The following is an 18,776-nucleotide window of genomic DNA, read 5'->3' as shown; positions in this document are numbered from 1 at the left end:
CAGGCCCTCCGGTTTCCCTGTTTTCAAAAGCTTATTGCGCCCCGCAGGACACTCGTATCTCCTCTCCTGCTCCGTAGGTATTCGCATACACCATTGGATATCAGAGGAGTAAAATTTACTATTCCCTCTCCAGTCTCGGCAATAGATGGGAAATAGTTGGTTTTCAGAGCGGTGAAATGTACTATTCCCACTTCAAACAGCGCAACAGTAAAGAAAGTGTTCAACTGCAATTAGGTTAATGTTACTATTTCTACTGCAGTCTAAGCAAGAGAAGGGAAAGTACTTCACTTCAAACACATTACTTATATGAGAAAGCCCATGAATTTAAAAGCAAATATTAAACTCTTAATTAAAAAAAGAATTAACCTAAAAAAAATATATATGTATATGTAAAACAAAATTAACAATTAATCAATTTACATAATTACTATTCTATAGCAAAGTAATTATCAATTAATAATTAATTGTTTTTCCATTATTCATTAAATAACTACCCACCTTGTACCCCTACAAACCTAGCTATCTGCGCATAACATAAACTAAATAAATAACTATTGCATTTCTTACATAAGTTAATTAATTATGACATAATTAACTTCCCACCCTACACCCCTACAAATCTAGCATCCCCCAACTAAAATATAAGTAAAATAAATCGGTGTTCCATATTTTACATATTTGAAAATCAATTAAATAATGAATGATTTCTTCATTAACTTTCCACCCTATACCCCTAAAAACCTAAAAGACCACATATAACATATAACAAAAATAAATCAGTATTACATAAATTATATAATAAATAGCGATCATATAAATAAATAAAAGTTATTAAATAAATGTTACTTAAATATTACCTAATTAACATCCCAACCTATCTCCTGACAAACCTAATAACCCGCTTTGACACTATATATTATTGTTAAAAATTAATACAAATATCTAAATAACTTAAATTTACAAGCCTATTTTAAAAACAATGACTAGCATTTATATAAACATTAGCAATACATAAATTCATATATAAACTAAGACACATTAAAATAATTCTAGAAAAACATTTTTGACCACTATGTTAGAGAAAACGATATGAAAAATATTGATATGATTGAAGACAATATTACTTCAAAGACCGATATTCTTGTCAATTATATTTGTGCATCGTGATATTAGTGTGTCACAATACTTAATTTCTTATATTTCTGTCTCCCGATATTTTTAAATTGGTATTTTGTTCAAACACCGGATCAATACACTAAGGTCAAACATTCTGTATGTACCACTCCCACAGATGCAGAATTTTGAGAGCAGCATATTCTGTTTGCAGTATTAAAGGAGTTGTGGAAGCATCTTCCTTGTGTAACCTCCTCACAAGCTAATTCCTTTGACAACAGCATAGCGTGCATCGCATCTGATGTGTTGAGAATTATCATTTGTACCTACAGACAGTATGGATTCAGCATGGTACAGGACTTCAGGTAGCTGTGGTCGCAGGGAGGGCTCTTGACATTCTCTGGTTTCCCTTTACGTAATAGCCTGTTTGTAATGAACTTGTCATGATGTGTGCAGCCCACAAGAGTGGCGATGATTTTATCACCTGCAGGAATAGATATGCAGGTAACCCAGGCAGTGATGAAAATGACTGTCCTGGCTACACTGTTACCCTGTTGCTGCTAGGCCTTTTCCCCCTAAAATGCTACGGCCAGGAGTGACTCCTATATTAGGGCGGAGGAGCGTCGCCCACTGCTTTCTCACAGTGCGAGAAGCAGAAACGCTAAAAACCATTTTATGTTTCTGCTTCACGTGCTGCGAGAAAGCAGAAGGCAGGATATGCCTGGTTTGGATATGCTTGGTTGGTGGCGGGCGGGTTGGGGAGGAGTGGCTTGCCCACTGTTGTGGACCATGACTGTTTGGTTAGCCCTCTGGGGCCGACCAAACCAGTCATGCGCACTCTACATCTTCTCTAAGAAGGCTGCATGCAACCTGCATAGAGAAAATGGCCTCCCTACAGGCGCCCAACTGTGCTCTGTCCCCACCAATCACTACTCTGCCATTGCAGCGTTGTGATTGGCTTAGGGGAGAGGAGGGAGGATGCCTGTTCCTGTAAAACAGCAGGAAAACACCAAACACTGGACCCGGCCTTGAGCGGAGGCGGCCCGGGACCCGGTCAGGTAAGTTTAAAAAAATAATTATTTAACCCCCACCCACGCACGAACCCCTGCATGGCTCCAGGCCATCCTCAGCACCAAAGCAGTTAAACACAATGCACATTTTTATTGAGCTTTGAGAGCTCCAGAATGAGGTGCCAGAAATTGAGAGAGAAAAATGGGAAAGGACAATTTATGTGAAAGACTCTAATGAGGTCTGGGTGTCAAGTGACTGGAAACCAGTTCTGTCGGATTACATGTTGCCTGCTATGGTTCAACAATTACATGGCTCTATACATGTCGGCCAAAATGGAATGGTGCAGAATTTTAAGTGCTGTTGGCATAACCAATACATTTGTGTCAAAGGTATATAATGTGTCAGAAGATAAACGCAAGAAGAAAGTCTATTGAGCCCATGAGTCACATAGGGAAATCAAAAGGGCCCACTAAATCATCTTCAAATTGGCTCCATGGAGCTGCCCCACTGTAACCAGCTGTAGTATATCCTGATTATCCCATGTGTGTTCTCAAGGTCAGTGGAGGCGTACTGAACAAGGCAATGTAATAGTCTGAGGGTGGTAAATTCACTTTTGAGAGAGTTGACCCCAAGGTTTAGCATGCCTGTTATCTTGAATCAGATCAAAGCAGTCACTTTAAAAATGAGGTATTCCAGCTGTTGGGCACAGCCATGGACATTGGCCAGTAGGTCCACTGCAGTTATAGACCGGAAACCTCAAGAGTGGTTGAGAGGCTCAACAGGAAGATTAAAGCTAAGTTAGCAAAAGCATGCGCCTCCTCATCTTTTAAATGGCCAGATGCCCCCCCACACACACACTGGTACTTATCACCCCCTGTCCCACCACAAAATACTGATGGGAATTGCTTTGAGAATCCCTTCCATTCCTGCAGCTGCGCTTGTGAATATTACAGATTACATTGGGCCTGATTAATTTTTTTGTCTGTTAGACCGTCCTTCACCAAGGCCCTGGAATAAATTACTTCATCGCCCTGATAGAGGTTCCAACAGTCAATTTTAGAATCGCCATCATGGTGGTTCCTTCCAAAGCACTGTAATTTTGCTGTACGCCTCTGCCAATATGACAGAGCAATACTGCAAAATGAACAAAGCAGGATTATGTTTTTGATAATAAAAAAAAACTAAGCCCCCTTCGCCACTTTTTCGTGTCCCTTACTGGCAGGGTTTTCCCTGGCGGTGATGGGCATTGAAAAATGGCTATGGGCCGAATTCTGAGTTTGGTGGTCCTCCTGTGGAATGCCATGCCAGAGCTCCTCCGGAGGAGTGCTAGGCCCACAGTGAGGCCGCCCGCTGGATTACGATAGTAGTCCTTGGTAGGCAGGCAGGCGGTGCTGTGGCGATGTCATGGTGGTGCCTGTCTAGGGCTCATAGGGAAGCCATGACATCATTGTAGCATGTTCCTGAACGTGCCCTCCTGCGTGCACCCCCAGGCTGAGTAGCACAAGGGGGCTCTTTTAGTGCCACCACTCCATGAAAAGGGTGGGGATGAGGCTACTCAGAATATGTTCGGTGGTGCCGTTACGACACCACCAGCATATTTGGCCTCAGACCGCTGCGAGACCGCAATCGAATCCATTATCTGAGGGGTTGCAATGGTACAAAAGCCACATTCGTAATGCAGCGCATGGTGCTGCAGTCTGGCGGACGTCGGTCCGCCACCGTAGGAGCGCCGTAATTGTAATGAGGCCCTATATGTCTGCCCATCTAAATTAGATGGACAGACATTTAGCCAAACTTACTCTGTTGTGCCATTGGAAAAGTTTGACCACGGCAGAGACGGTAGCCTGCCTGCATTGAAATTGGGCAAGTGGACCATAATCTTGGTGGGGACGGAACACGGTCACAATGGTCTCCGTCAAGATTTAAATTGGGCCCATAGTTCTCGACTATTACAAAGGACTGGCTGATGTAGTGCATCCTATCTCTCATCAAGTTGTCTTGGTGACTCCAGGTGTGAGGACTCGCCGCCAAGATATAAATTGGGCCCATAGTTCTCGACTATTGCAATGGTTCCCTCACCGCCAAGATATAAATTGGGCCCATAGTTCTCGACTATTACAAAGGACTGGCTGATGTAGTGCATTCTGTTTCTCACTAAGTTGGGTTGGTGTATCCAGGTGTGAGGACTGACACTTGTTAAGACCTGAACCCAGGAGATTGGGTTCTCGTGAAGAAGCATGGGCACATGTCTTGTCTGGAAGAGCGCTGGAGAGAGCCTCATCAAGGAATCCTTGTGTCCAACACTGCTAGAAATGTGCAGGCTACAGAACAAGTCTAGCTCAATTCGAAGTCTCTTGAGGCATCAGAGTAATGAAGGAGAAGAGGTCTACCTGAGAGTCCACACCCCCACTTGCAAGGACAGTAGTCAGAGTGGAGCCCGATCAAAACACCGGGGCTTCCAGCTCGGAAAGAAACGCAGAGACTATGACTGAACCGCTGCATCTGCAGAGGCCCTGGAGAGTCCTGGAGAAGAGAGACCAGTCAAGCAGGAACCTGGTTGAAGACGATGCAGGAGAAGCAGAAGAGGAAAATTCATACTCTGAAGGGGAAGACGTGCTCCATGAACAGAAAGTGACAAGTACCTCAAAAGAAAGAGTGCATCATGAAGATAAATTGCCAAAGAATAAAAATTAGAAAAGCAGAGTGCTGACCAGATTAAGGAGACCAGAAACCATTAGAGATGAAAGAGAGCTAGAAGAACAGGAAGACACAAAACAGACAGAGCAAAATTAGAGCAATTTTGAACAGCCCGAAAACAAGAGACAGAGAAGATTGAGAAAACCGGGAAAGAAGTACTCAGTCCCTGACAAGACTAAGGGGCCGATTATGATGGCGGACGGACCTGAGTCCGTCCGCCACCATAGAGTAGGAGGGACCGTCCGCAGGGGCTGCGGAGGTCCCTCCGTGCAGATTAGGATGTGACCGCCAGGGTGGCTCAATCTTTAACATTGCGGCGGGTGCAGCTTCAAGCTGCACCAGCCGCAATGTTAAAAAAGCATGCACGGCATTTGCGTTCACAAAGCAGCAGGCACCACGCGGTGCCCGCCGCTTTGTCCACGCAAATGCAGGGGGGTACCTAGGGGGGTACCATAGGTACCCCCCATGTGCACCCCCCACCCCCCCGTCACCCACGGGGCCCGCAGCGGGCCCCCAAAGGCAATCTCCGTATGCTATCCTAATATGGCTGGCGGTGTCTGACAGACACCGCCAGCCATGTTAGAGCTTTTCCGCCGCGGTCGGAAGGCGACTGCGGCGGAAATGCAGCGGACGGATTTTGAGACCCACCGCCATCCTAATTTGGCGGTGGGTCTTCTGTGCCTCCGCAACGGTTTTCCCGCATCCTCCGGGCCGGCGGTGGCTTCCGCCGGCCCGGAGGATGCGGGAAAACCGCGATCCTAATCAGGCCCTTACTTTGTGAGAAGTGATGCTCACTTCAATGAATATCACATTTTCTTTGAATAACCCTCCTTGAAACGCAGAGACAGTAGTTTTTGTTTTTTAATTCTTTTTATTTTTTAGCCATAAGTTTACTTCATAATATCAACTTATAATACAATAATGAAAAAGTGACACATCTCATATCACATGTTTAGAGATATATAACCTAATAGGAAGTCACTAAATATGAAATAATAAAAAAACACAATATCATTAATTAAAGCTTAGATAGATGGAAGAAAAACATACCAAACAAGCCAGGATATCAGACAACATTGGATTTAAAAAATAAATTCCATTGGAAACTTGCCCATGCCTTTTTTAATTTAAGCCATGATCGTGGACCTCTCACTTTAGCAGTAGTTTAGGTGAAACGATTTGTGAACTTGCACATCCTCAACAAAAGGAGAATCAATTTTTGAGACACTTTTTTCTGAGGCCAACAGTTAAAGGACTACTGAGCTCCCAGCAGGGGCGGCCTTAGGCATGTGCAACTGTGCACCTGCACAGGGCCACCAAACCCCAGGGGCCACCACGCCAATATATATCCTTGATATAATAATCCTCTGAGGATGGATACATATTTGCGTGGCGGCCCCTGGCAGGGATTTGGCGGCCTCTGGTTCTGTTCCACTTCCAAACGCCCTGACCCCCCCCCCCCCTTCACTGGCCTCCGCGCCTGCGTTCCTTCTGGTTTCTGATTGGCTTATTTTTTTCCCGACCCACTGCTGGCCACGTCGTGTGTCACAATACCCTCCTCCTCCTAAATCTTATCGTTCTGAGACGAATTCAGAAGGGTAGGAGCAGCCGCAGGTATTGGTCATCTAACGCCTTTTCTGGACATTTTATTAAAACACCTTCCTGAGCTCCGGGGGGCTCTGCCCCGCCCCAACCCCCTCTTCCGGGGCCCCCTACCTACGCTCCCTGCCCAGGGCCGCCATGAGCCTAGAGCCGCCCCTGCTCCCAGATATTCAGCTGAATAAGATGACGGTCACTTTAGATAATCAGATAGGTTAGAGACTGTAGCATAGAGTTACTGAACTTAAAGAGACAGATATTTCTTTTTTTCTGACTTGAGATGTAAAGGAATGAACATGCAGTTTAAGGCAAAAATATGCTTCAAAATTGCTCTGTTAGTTTTGGTGACTGCCCTAGCAATCTCGGTGGAAGGCTTGTTGTCAGAACTTTATCTTCTGGATAGATATGCCTCCCCCAGTGACAAAGTAAATCAAACACTAGTAAATAATAAGAAATGTTGGAAAGGAAATGTTCCCATAAATCTAATTCTGAATGTATCTTTGGTTATAATGTTTATTATCAAGTGTTAACTGAATATGAAAGGCTGAAGAAAGTAGGAATTACTCGTCTGCTCTTATTTGCCTATCTCTGCAGCTGAATCAATCCACCTACTTTCATTTTCCTTTGTCTTATGTTTTTTCGTGTAATGTGTTTTTGGATCTTTTTTATCACCAAGATACATGTAAACTGTTTATTCTGACTACAAACCACCTTCATTTAAAGTACCTGTTGCAAATTCTTCAAACTTGTACATATGGATAACTGACCATATTTCTGGATTCTCAAAGACATATGGAACGGTGAGTAAAAGGGAATATATGGTCAAATATTTCCAGCTTGTTGTGCAATCTAACGCTCCTAACCCAACTGCAGGTGAGCTTTCATGCAAAAATTGCCATATTATAGATTCACATAATGAGAGAATAAGGAACGAGAAAGCAATCTCAAATAAAGAAATGACGGGTGAGTCAAAGCAGGGGCAAGAAAAGGTGGAAAGGAAAGAAATACATCCAAAGTTACATTTGGCTTTGGCAAACAGTGGGAAATTATACATTATTTGTAATAAAAAAGGAAAGGAATGAGACCAAAGATCCAGTACTAACAGGACACCAAACTAGTATAAGTGTGTGGCAAATTATTTTCAGTTGCCACATAATTGGCTGTGAAGTAGGTATGCAGCTTTAGTCTTTCCGGGGCCGAATCACAGAACTAATTTAAGACAAAATCCTAAACTTACTACTTGTGGTATTCACAGAAGGCATTTAGTAGTAGTAAAGTTAGGATTTCGTCTTAATTTTGACTTAAGACAAACTTAGGACAGACTAAAGACAGACTTAAGACAGACTTAAGACAAAATCCTAACTTTACTACTACTAAATGCCTTCTGTGAATACCAAAAGTAGTAAGTTTAGGATTTTGTCTTAAGTTAGTTCTGCGAATTGGACCCACCAAGAATATATCATACAGATAACCTGAATAGGGGGAACAATACTTATCTAAGGAGAAGTAAGTAGAGATTTGAACAAATACTGGTAGATATTTGTGACGCTTTAATGCCTTCTGTAGGAGTAGCTCTAAATGATGTAAAGATTAGAAAACAATCCACTCTAGTGCACAGGCTTGCTACTAATTCTGAAGGTGCACTAACAGTCATTAATAAAGAATTGTTCGCTATGAGAGCTATGATAACGAAAAATAGACTGGCATTAGAAATGCTATTCGCAAAAGAGGGTGGCGCTGTGCTTTTATTCCTACAGTAGATAACCAGATTAACGATTTTGTGATTAATATCACGAACATCACTCATGAAATAAAAGAGATAGAAGAGACTGGTGCATGGGACGGAATAGCTAATTTAGCTAGTTTTATAGGAAGACTGTTTTCAAAGATAGGTGAGAGTTTTAGAAGTGTACGAGGTGGAATGCGCAAGCTGATTCTAATGCCCATACTAATGATCTTAATTGGATCAGCATGCGTTCTTCTCTTTCTTAAAGGGGTTGGATATATTTCATAAAAGGGTGGGGAAACTGTGGGAAAAGGAATCTGTTAGAAGTAAGCAGAAGAAGAAGGAAATGAGATGAGGTTGACTTTGTGGAGTTGCAAAGTCAGCAAACGGAATTTGTTGGAAGAATCCAGACGAAAGAATCCAAAGCTAATGACTTCTATTTTATAAAATAAGTTTAGAACAGCAAATTGTGGTGATTCTAGTGAATCGTCGGGAAGGGGAAGTTGATAACTTTGCTTTTCTGAAGTTGAATGTATTGTACTAAGTGAAACTTGAACTCTAGCTAACAGAAAGTCTAGGCATCATACTCCATCCTATTTGTGACATTTGTTTCCAATGTCCTGCACTACGTGGATAAACTTGTATGTTCATGTCTTCATAGAATAATGTTTGAATGTACTTTTCACAGACAAGACAATGACCAATGACCTTCACAAGAATAATAAAATGTTGCTTCAGTACATCTGCTTCTGTTCAAGGTTGCACCTAGATGTCCTAGTAGAATTTTACATTAATCTAGCAATATGTACTTTATCACAACTAGTGTTCATGAAAAGCTTCATGTTGTAGAATTATGTGAGACTTTCTAAATGTATTACCTTGTAATGGTTTCACCAGTAGCGGTCCGTGGAGGGAGTTCCGTGGGGCCATGAGGCGGGGCGGGGGAGGGGCACGATGGGGGGTAGTAAACACCAGAATATGGATGAACGGAGATAAGTAAATATTCAAATAAACAAACCGAATTTCATTGCAAAGCTGCATCGCATTTTACGACAAAATAATTTTTATTTATTTAAATGTTTACTTACCTCCGTTCATCCATATTCCGGTGTTTACTACCCCCTGCCCTACCCCTCCCCACCTCACCGCCCCACAGAACTCCCTACACGGGCAGCTACTGGGTTTCACTCTTATTCTGATTTTTCTAATGTGTCGCAACGGTTTACAACTGCAGTGAATCTATGATATCCATTGTTCAGAAATCTATAAACGTGTGCTTTTTTTGGATGTATTAGGAACCCCTTTCTTAACGACCTGAGGAGGCGACTCCATGCCGTATTGCTTTCCCATTATAAACTCTGTATTTCAATGACCTGACCTTTACTGAGTTCCTTGATAAATTCTGTACTTTAACTGAGCTTTGCACTCTGATTTATTGATTAATTGAGTCTGACAATATTACTTGATTTTGTGTCACAAAATCTGAAAATAAACCTTTATGGTTTAAGACTTCTCTGTCTGTCATTTTTGTAGGACCAAATGAGCTTTACGGGCTCAATTAAAATGATCATTTAGAATGCTTTAACGAGACACAGGCTCTGCATGGAGCACCAAAGTCTGTATAGGGATTAACACCGCTCCCGGTCAATTAGTCGCACAAATAGAGTACGGTGGAGTTCAGCATTAGTCCCTCTCTTATTTGTGCCCATTAGGGCCTGAAAGGACCTTGTGCCAGAATGCCAGCTCTTGTAATGCCAAGTCACACCACTGTCAGCAAGAACCAAATATAGCCACCATCTTTAAGACCTACAAGAAACAATCTACATGTGCCACCCAGACAGAGCCTGATAAAGCACATCCTTAAAGATACATTTTTTACACCTGTTAACAGATCTTTAATTCTTCTGTTTCTTCTGGATGAACTCAATGGGCATTCATCTGGCTGCCTTCAACCAGTGGACGCGATCTAGTTCTCCTCTAACTCTTCCTAAATAGACTCAATACGCGTTTAACTGACTGCATGTGCCCATTGCACATCATATGCTGTTCTGCTGTTGCTCCTGTAAACTGAAGACTGTAATGGAAGTGCTCCATTTAGTGACCATTTTCTTAAAATTATCTGTAACACTCTTGAAGAGGGTCAAGCTAAGTCCGCACCCCATGAAATAACTGGAATATTTAATGAGTGCCCTTCTAGCGTCTATGGCGTTTTCTAGCAAATGTATATGGAAATATGATCTACAAAGCAGATCTCCTTTTTCAAACTCTTCTTATTTGCCCCCAACTCCCTCATGATAGACAATCGTGTTAACGTTAATGGCTTACCTGCTACACCATAAAGCCCCACCACTTCCATCGACCACCAACTATCACTACGTTTTAAAGATCAACCTGATGCTGCCGCCCTGGCTTAGTTTGATCTCAACCCTTTAGGCAACCAAACCTCTGCTGAGCAATTGCCCCTGACAGCTTTACCGGGAAGCTGCCTTCTTGTTTTGCAGATATCCGTGTCAGATACCCTGTACACCTGTTGCCCTTCTCAGTACCTGCCCTCTGCCCTGAAGACAAAAATCTTTGGTTGGTAGAAACCTCTTTAGAGTGACATTCCTCTGATTGGTTTGGGAGATTTGTACCGGTACCAACCCACCAGACCCCCTGGGACAATTGTGGAACAAAATTCTGGAGTTTTTGAAAGACACTACAGGGGCAATGGGGGAGAGTGTTTTCAAGTACATTGTTGCACAGTTGGGCAAAGCCTCAAGAACTTGTGGGAAAACTTGGCTGCCTTTCTTGATTGCTTGGCCCTGCAGGAATAACAAGAGCTGGAGCGCTGTAACTGGAGGTTTGCTGGCCCAGTGAGACTCCATCTTTGTAGAACATCGACTAAAGGTAGAGTCAGCACTAGGGCCTCCAAAGCCTGCAACCATGCTGATTAAAGACCCCACAGCAGAAATGTCTTCCTAGAGACAAGACAAAGCTGAAAGCTTCAAAGTTCAGATTGACCGGTAACTCCATCTTGCAAGTTTTCTCTCCTTCTTTTCTATCTTGCAGATCCTCAGAAGACTGCCCTACATGGGGCTGGTGGTGAGCATCAGGCCAGTGACTGGTGATGCTTAGAGATTGTTTACCCTGTGGAACTGTCATTTGTAAGCAGGCTTTGCAGTATATTTGACAATGTTAGCATGCATTATAGGTCTTGATATCTGTCAACATAGGCCATGTTTGTGTATTGGATGAAACAATACAAGTTTGCTTTTAATATGTGTGCTAGGACTGAATACATACCTGTTTTCCTGAAAACTTATAGACCACATGGTAAAGGTGCACATATTTTTGTACATGCTGCATCAGCTGGAGGACGATTTGTTTAATTCTGTGCTGAATGTTTGATGTAGCTGCATGAAGCGTCTTCAGATTGACCTTGTGCATTTACATGTTGGAATACAAATGTGAAAAGGTTACCTCTGTGCCTGATATTTAATTTTTTTTTTCTTTTTTAATGATCTGACTTGTGGTTCGAATTTTAGGCATACCTTACCTCACAAATGCTCCACTCCACTCACGTGATTCTGTTTTGACTGCTAGTCCATCTTCGTTTGTGGTGTTGACTTTTTCCCCCATCATCTTGGGAGTACGGTCAGACTTCAGACGTGCAGTCTAGTCCCATGAGTTTCGTGCCAGTTTGCTGATTCTTAATTAAGGGAGGTGGCTGGAAGGATGCGTGAAGATTTGACAAATGCAGGCCAACCTGCATCTGTCTTCATTGAGACTGCACGGATGAGCAGATAATTCCATAACCTGCACTATGATGTCATTACTCTGCATAATCTAATGCATATCAGTGACACATTGTCTCCTAATAACCTATCTTTTGCAACTAGGTTGGGCACTTAGTCTTCCTTTAGTGAGCCACCGTGCCGCTACCAGATCCCATCATGTCACGTTAGCCAATCCTGATACTTTGATACTGTAAGAAAGTGGATTATTATTTGGGGTGAGCTGTTGCCGACCTCAAGGATTAATAACACTAACTTGGATGAATCTCAAAGTCACTACATTAACAAGAGTTCAACCTTCTGGTAGCTGTGGCACAGATCAGGTAGGCTTAACTTAGGGCAGTATGTTAAGTATTTATGCAGTAGCAAAACAGTAATAAAGTCAAAACACCAAACAATAAAAATTCCAAACCAAAATAGAAAAAAAATAATACATTTTAGTGAACACAGTGACACCAAAACAACAAAAATCTATTATGGAGATATACATTTTTACAATTTTAAGTACAAATAGCACTAAATCACCTCACAACAGACCTCCTGGGGAAAACTGATGCTCTCCTGGTTGGGCAGAACTAATGTGGGTAAAATGAATGTCCTTCTCCACCTTCTATACGTTTACCAAGCCCTCCGGATATGGCTAAATCCCACATACCAGGAGTGTATCCCCGCTGTCATTTATCTGTAAAAGCAGAGCTCCCAGACTACTGCGAAAATTGGAGACACAGCCTCGACAATCGGGTGATCTTGGGGCCCGAGTATACCCCATTATTATGCAGCAGCCCAACTTTGAATAGTAGTAAAATGATCCATGCTGGAGCTGGAGAAAAAATGGCGGGAAATGAACCACGCGATAGTGCAGAGGTCTCTCTGGGACTTGGTGTAGTTAAACAGGCGTAGCAGAACACCCAACGCATATATTAGCACCCCAGTGTACACAAACCTCAAGACGTGGGACCTATTTATTGAGTAACGCGGGTAAAATACCCATTCCACTAACTGCCCATACACTACAACTCTGCATTCACACAAGCCTTGGAGGGACAGGTTTTCCACAAATGTTGGAAGGGGGGCTGTACAATGATTTAAGACATGTATGAAACAATCTCCCCAAGTCCTGCAGTGCAAAACAGTGTTTGCACTTCAGTTTTTTGAGAGGCTTCGCTATGCCCGGCTCTGGTACTGGGTAACACATTCCACCATCCACGCTGGAGCTACCAGAGCTAAAACAGCTTCAACCAAGCTCATGGGCACATGGGGTACAACCTCCGCTCGACATACATTCCTCATTGGACAGGACACCCTGCCCACCTGGAGACACAATAGAGTGTGGTAACAATTCCTGGACTTGCAGGGCACCACCAAGCAGTGGGTCAGATTAAGCTGGGATACACACTCCTTCTCCACATCCACACGTGGGAGAGAAATACATTTTGAGGTCCGGTACGACTGGCACTACACTCCCCACAGAATACATCGCATGTACCATAACACGTCTCCTCAATGCTGGAGGGGGAGCGGCACCTTGGCCAATCACTCCAAATATGATGGGCCTGCCCTGTGATCCAGTCCTTCTGGGAGGCAGTCTCCAAGTTCTTGCATGAGGTACTGACCTGTTCAATCTCCTTCACACCAGAGAGGATGTTCCAAGGCCTCAGGCCAACAAACCTGAAAGCAATGATAAGACACAAATGGTACATGTGCTTTCAGTGCCTGAGAGCCGCAAGATTGACAATAGCCTACAAGTGGAAAAAGTTGGAAAGTCCTGCAATTATGCAATTGCATCATAAACTGTGGACAATATCAGCCATGGAATGTTTGACAAGTAACATGAATGGTACCCACATAATGCTTGACCTCAAATGGAAACCACGCTACCAGAAACGTAGGGGTCCATTAGGGTGGCGGGTGGACTTTGCCCGCCCGCCATCCTCGTGGTAATAGGGACCGCCCGCCATAAGGGCGGGGGTCACGTGGGGGGTATTAGGGTGTGCCCGCCACAGTGACGGGCACATCCTGTATTTTTAGCATTGTGGCGGGCGGTGCTCTCTGCACCGCCCGCCACAATGCTAAAAATGCATTGCAGCATTTGCATTTACAAAGCGGCAGGCACCGCGCGGTGCCTAGTGTGGATGTCGGGCGGATTGCCCCCGCCATGCTGGGCCTCTTCCATTAAAGCCACTCTAGGACCGTTACACCCTTGCACGAACACATGCGTTTTGAGTGCGGTGGCAGGGGTAAGATACTATGGCGTTTCTCGACTAGGCAGTACATGTTTTTTTGAGGAGGGAGGAACACTGTAGGGGTGTTTATCCTCTCCAAGCTGGGGTTCGCAGAGGCTGGGGAGGGAGTAAAAAGAGGATTACATGGAAAAATCCATGTATCTTTACAAAGGCCCTGTTGCTGGAATGCTAAAGTGACTTCTGTAACCACATTTTGCACATTGCCTATGTCTGAACCCATCCTTGGAAAAGGGACAGGCTAATGGCCATCTTCCTCTTTCATGAAAATGTTAATAAAGAGATTTACAGTTTTAAAAAATACCACACGTCAATAATAGTCTATGGAAGTGGTGACTGGAACCTTCAGCGATATGAAGCGGACAGCGATGGAGCCCTAGTCAGATACACCAAATGCATTCGTCCCAGTGAAAGTCTGGAAACCAAAAGATTTTAAAAAGTTTCTAAGTCGCCACTTCGGAATGGGACTTTGTCACTTTTTATCACTTTAATCTAGGCGCTGATTAACAGATGTTTATTGCTACGCAACTCAGTGGAACTTATTTTATCAACCTCGGAAAATATGAAAGGCTGGGTGAACCTGCTGGGATTTAAACCTGCAGCCAAGCGGTCAAGTCTGCCACGAATGCCTGGATTTACAGTAAAAAAAACACTAATTGGGATGCAGTGGGTTCCTCACAGCCCTGTGCCCCGGTGCCACTGCACCTGCTGCACTATTGACGGCGAATCTAGCAGTGAATCATACATAATACTTTACTCTCCGCGCTGCATGTGCAGAGAGCAGGGGAGGGATATTTCCTGTAAGCGCGAGCTGGCAGGCATGCTGTGCCTTTGGCAATGTTATCACTGGCCTTTTGTTCTGAAGTTATTCCAGAACAGAAGCCAAGGCAGCCACAGGCCTTTCACAGGCATTAGTGCGAAGAGCCGGCTGGCCGGACCCGGGGGAGCAGGGCCGGTGCGATCAGTGCCAACGCACCGGGGGCTGACTTCGGGTGGGGGCGCCGTGTTTGCAAATATATTAGGTTTTAAAAGCACGTGTTGCTGCGTTCCGTCCTCCAGCAATTTCCAGGAAACCATAAGAACGTCAAGATAACTCCAGGTGATTCATTTTCTTCCCGGATCCAAAGCGAAGTTTTGTCTAGTGTCTAGTGGAAGTTTTGACTCATTATAAGGTAGCACATTTAATTTAGTTTAAAGGGGTTTGTAGAGCGCATGGTGACGCCTCCCGGCGTGTCCCCGCGCTGTGGATAGAGCATATACTGAGGAGAGAGAGGAGTAACATTATGCCGTAAATAAATGGGTTTTTAGCCGCTTTCTGAAGAAGGCCTCATTTGTCTCTAGCCTGATGTCCGTGGGAAGGAGGTTCCAGTGCTTGGCTGCCATGGAGCGGAAGGATCTGCCTCCCATTCTGGCTTTTTTGGGGCGAGGTGTTCTGAGCAGGCCCATTCCCTGCGATCTTAGAGCTCTGTTCGGTTCATACAGGGATGCCAGATCTGACATATAGGCCGGCGCTTTTTGGTGGATTATCCTATGGCACCATAGAAGAGCTTTGAAGACGATCCTCTTGCCAATAGGTAGCCAATGGAGGGATGCTAAAGAGGGTCTCGAAGGAGCTCTCCGAGGCAGCCTTAGTACCAAGCGTGCTGCAGAATTTTGCAGAACCTGTAGTTTCTTAATGTTTTTGGCAGATGTGCCCAGGAGCAGCACATTCCCGTAGTCAATGCGGGATGTGATCAGTGCCTGCGTCATGGTACGTCTGGAGTTCAGAGGCAGCAAGTCAAGGGTGCGATTGAGTGTTCTCATTACTCCAAAACATTTGCCAACTGTTTTCTTGATGTGGCTGTCGAAGGACAGCTTATCGTCTATCCAGACACCTAGATTTTTTGCTTCATGGTTAGGCGTAGGCAGAGGACCCAAACAGTTGGGCCACCATTCTTTTGTCCATTTTGCCTCGTTTCCCCCAATTATAATAACCTCCGTTTTCGTGCCATCTAGTTTTAGACAGTGCTCTGTCATCCAAGTGGCAAGCTTACTCATACAAGCCTTGAAGTTATCTGCTTCTAGAGAAGGGGCTTGTGATAGTGATATAAGAAGTTGCGTATCGTCGGCGTAGGAGACGAGCTCCACGCCGAACGATTGCACCACTTCTGCCAGGGGAGCCATGTACAAATTGAACAGGGTGGGACTCAGGGCAGATCCCTGAGGTACCCCCTGTTCAAGCATCACACTGTCAGAGATAAAAGTCCCTCTATGGACTTGAAAGCTCCTGTTAATCAGAAAGGCCTTCAGCCATCCCAGTGCCTTATTGGTGACACCCGCTCTGTTTAGACACTGTAGCAAGATGGAATGCGCTACAGTGTCAAACGCGGCACTGAGATCCAGCATGATGAGAGCCATGGTCTTGCCCTCATCTGCTCCTGCCCGAAGGGTTTCCGTAGCCCTCAGGAGAGCTGTCTCTGTGGAGAAATTGGATCTAAATCCCGATTGAGATCTATGAAAAATATGGTGGGTTTCTAGATGATCCATGAGTTGGGCATTAGCAATTTTCTCAGCTAGCTTTGCGAGATAAGGTAGCAAGGATATTGGGCGAAGATTTTCCAATATATCTTGGCTCAAGTTCGGCTTTTTTTTAATTGGTAGCACTACAGCCTGTTTCCATTCCATAGGCAGGCAAGCCGTGGAAAAGGAGACTTGCAGCAGGTGCCTAAAGTGGGGTTCTAGTGCAGGGAGGGCTTCAGCTAGAATTTTAGGGGGCGCATGGTCTCGAGGGGATCCTGATTTGATGTTCTTGCACATTTTAGCCAGTGCTTCAAAGGGAGGAACGTGGAAAGCTCCTAGGCACTCTGAAGTACTTATGAGATTATCATTTTCATTAAATTCAGTAGCTGGTTTTATATTAGTGGAAAAGCAGGCATATATGTTCGCGATCTTTCCTGAGAAATATTGGGCAATTTTATTACAGGTTTCCACCGAGTCGTCTTTAGAGGGGGGATTCGCGTCCACTATGGATATTTCTTTGTATATTAAGTGGAGTTCCTTTGAGGAGTTTGCTGCTTCCATAATACGGGTGTGGTAGTGAGCGGCCTTAGCCAGGCGAATAGCTTTGTTATAAAGTCTTTGCGCTGTTTTATACTGTGCCTTAATGAGTGGACAAAAATCTAGGCGCCATGCTCTTTCATGTTTTTTACAGGCCGTCTTCATGGTTTGAAGTTCTTGACTGAACCAGGGAGCAGCTTTTTGTATTCTCCTGGCGTTGGTCGTGGTGCGAATTGGGGCAGTGATGTCAAGGGCCTTGGTGACAAAGTTATGTATATGCTTATTGGCTGACTCACAATCATCCCCTCTAGGAGGGCCTTCGTCCTGGATAATTTTAGAGAAAGATTCAATTGAGAAGGTCTTCCATTTCCTGCGTTTATAGCGTTGGGATTGTGGACGATAGTGTTCGGTTCTGTCTAGGTGAATTGTTATGGGGATAATATAATGATCCGACCAGGGTATAGGTTGAGGGACTGAGGTATAGATTCCCTTCCAGTTGCCGAACACCGGGTCTAATAGGTGACCTAGTTGGTGTGACGGTTCCTTGTTTTTTAGTTCCAGCTGTACCGAAATTAGCTCAGCTTGGATGTCGGTCGTGTCGATATTTAAAGGGTCATCAAAATGTACATTGAGATCTCCTAGCACTAATAAACGAGACTTCCTTACTGCTAGGTGGGTGATGGCTTCCATAAGGGTGGCAGTGAAGTCAAATAGCCTACCAGGGGGTCGGTATATCAGGATGCCCGATATAGAGTGATTGGGGCTTGTATTGATCGTGAAGGAGCCTGCTTCACTATGGTCTACTAGAATGGGAGATATAGTGCAGAGTAGAGGGGCTTTCGTTGCGATGGCTATGCCACCGCCTCTGCCGTCTTTCCTATCAAGTCTGGATAGAGTGTATCCGGGAGGAAGGGCCTGAATAACATCCGGATCAGAGTGGTCATCCAGCCACGTTTCCGTCAAGAACAAGATGTTAAGGTTCAGGTCCTCAAGTAAATGGAAAATCTCTATGCGGTGTTTCCGTAAGGATCGGCAGTTGAGCAAGGCTGCTTTGATGGTGTAACCCGTGTTGGTAGCATGGACCTGGCTGATGGGAGAATAGGTACAGGAGGTACATTTATTTAGCGCCAGGGCATGCATAGAGTGTTTGCAGCCTGCTGACATGTCAGGTTGGAGGGCAAGCAATTCCTGTCTGTCATAGCTAATGGTGGTTGTAGTTGGGGTGCCAGGGGTGGAGGCCCCGCGCCCCGTCCGGCCGCGGACGGGCGCAGACGGGCTTGACTTTGGCTCGACTTCGGCGCGCTTCCGGCGCGCCCACTGCGCCAGCCCGCTGCGCCGTCTGGACGGATGACACATGATATAGGGAGGAGGAGGGTGGGAGGCCGGCCCGACTTGAGCGCTGACCTCGCCTTCCTCACTCAAGATGGCGCCCACCTTGGAGTTGCGGATCGCCGCCATGGTTGTTCAGCCATTTTGTGAAGCGGTGTCGTCTCCCCGAGTTGGTATTGTTGAGACTTCTCCAGCTGCTGTGCTGGGATATCCGGCTGGGTGTTCGATTCCATGGGATCAAGTGGACCC

Source organism: Lissotriton helveticus, chromosome 7 (genome assembly GCF_964261635.1).
Source record: "Lissotriton helveticus chromosome 7, aLisHel1.1, whole genome shotgun sequence".
Classification (NCBI taxonomy): Eukaryota; Metazoa; Chordata; class Amphibia; order Caudata; family Salamandridae; genus Lissotriton; species Lissotriton helveticus.
Note: the sequence above shows the minus strand (reverse complement) of the source record.